We start from the raw sequence: 2,389 nt of genomic DNA, 5'->3' as shown, positions 1-2,389 counted from the left end.
TGGATTCAACTTTTGAACTTTCCGAAAAAGCTTCTTTTAGAGCTGTGAGGTGAATGATTTTGTCAATGAATTATATTCGCAGTTTCACACTATTGGACAAAGATTTTGTAACAAAATGATTAGTAGTATTATTTACTATTTTGTTGTTTATCTTACTGTTAAAAAGAAATGATATTTTATTTGTTCTTTTTGCTTTGCTGCCTGATTTTAAGCTGTAGGATAAAGACTTTAATTTTGATATACTAAGTGTTTGTTTGGAAGTCATTATTTTGATAAAAAAGATATTTTTTAATGAAAAAAGATCTTTTTTTTATTTTTTAGTATGTTTGATAAATTTCTAGTAGTAAAAGTAAATGTACTAGAAAAAAAAAAAAAAACATTTTTTTGAGAAGCTGTAATTTACATCTTTTTTTAAAAGATCTTTTTTCCTTAAAAAAAATATTTTTCATATAATAAATAAACAAAAAAAAAACTTTTATATTGTTATACCCGAACATAATTGATAAACAAAAAGATCTTTTTACATGAGATACTCAAACATAAAATTACTTTTACTTTTCCATAAGATCTTTTAAAAAAAGATAACTCGAAAAAAGATCTTTTTTTAGAAACTCACCCAAACAAGCTCTAACAGTGTAAAGTATTTTATTTAATTGTATAATCACATTTATTTTTTTAGATGATTATTTATGTAGTTAATGTGAAATATAATTATTTTTATTTATGCGACGTTACATAATTAAATACACGTGTAAAACTATTTTACATCAAAATTAAATTATAATTATAATAGATTTGAAAGTGAAAAGTGGTGTGCCAAGTACCTACTCTATGTTACTCTTTACCATACACAATCAAATATGAGCGATTGGTGCAAAACTGCAAATCCCTTTCTGCAAGTTGAAAAGCCAAGATTAAACCAAAATTTGGTTCCACAACAAAAAGGGTTAGATTCAAATAATTTAATCTCACAGATAGGATATTATTCTAGCTCAAGCAAGCTGACCTCAGTGTATAATATATAGTTCTGTCTATGTTATTTGAACTTTGTTTCTATGGTTCATAGCATTGCACTGTTGTCGGCAAGCCCTTTGTAACAATCAAGTGATAATTGAAGCAGCATTTGCAATAGGATGAAACCTTGATTGATAGTTTTAAATAGTTATAGTTATTTAGAGGATGAATGGACATACAGAATCAATTTTTAATTAATTAATATCAGTTATTTTTTTAATTATTATTTTATAAAAAATTTAAGATTTATGGTTTAGAATTCAGGGTTAGTATGGTCGACCAGTGATGGTAAATGGTAATGATCGGTTGGCGATGATGGGTGGCCGACAATATAGGATAAAATTATGGTATTTGGAGAAGAAGAAAAAAAGTATTTAAAGGGTAATTAAAAAATAATTGATATTAGTTGAAAAATAATTGAGTTTCTAGTTAAATTGTTAAGATATTCAATTAGTCATTACATAGTTCAACTGGTAAAACATTGTGCTAATTTTTTTTTTTTGTTGCCTACGGTATTCTCCATTAGGACAAGGACTAATCTGTCGCGGATCGGAGCTAATTTAACTAGAGGTAAGTATGCAATCAATTACATTAAAACTCACAAAAAAAAGGGTTTTTTATTTAATTTATTTTAGTTTATTTGAATAGAATTACTTCTAATAATTAGAGAATAAATATAATTTCAACAAAAAATTTGGTGGGAATGTAATCATTGCTAGAATTCATTAAACATTTAAGGAGATTAATTGGTTAAATTTACTGAGTGAAGATAGTAAAGCTAGTACCCTATTTATCTAAGAGTTAGAAATAGTGTCAATTCATGCTACCAATAATATTGATTGTTTCATGTGATTTTTCATTTCTTTATAAACCTAAACTTGTTCATAAAATCACAAGTTGTTTTGGAGGTACCATAAGTTGACTAAAGATTTTATTACATCTAAATGTGGTAAAGTTTGACCTACTTACTATATTGGGGCATTGCTTAAATTTTCAGTCACAATAAAATAATGAGAATGTTGTCAATTAACATGGATATGCTGTAAAGATCTAGAAAAAGATTAAGTTGAAATGTTGATCTCACACTATTGAATATGTTCTTTACTGATCTTAGGAATTACTAGTTATAGTTACTAGTAGTTGAAAAATGGGTTAAATTGAAAAGATAGAGTATCATATTTGTTCCACTTATAGAGAGTACTATGATTAATTATTGGATTAAGAATTTAGTTAATTTGTGCGGTTATATCTTAAAGGCACATTTTATACATTCAATAAGAGAAATTTTTAGAAGTTTTTGAGGCATTCAATGTATTAAAAATATAAAAAAAATTATAATAATTTTTATAAAATATTTTTTTATGATGTTCTTAAC

This window comes from Arachis ipaensis, chromosome B07 (genome assembly GCF_000816755.2).
Source record: "Arachis ipaensis cultivar K30076 chromosome B07, Araip1.1, whole genome shotgun sequence".
Classification (NCBI taxonomy): domain Eukaryota; kingdom Viridiplantae; phylum Streptophyta; class Magnoliopsida; order Fabales; family Fabaceae; genus Arachis; species Arachis ipaensis.
This window is presented reverse-complemented; position numbering follows the sequence as displayed.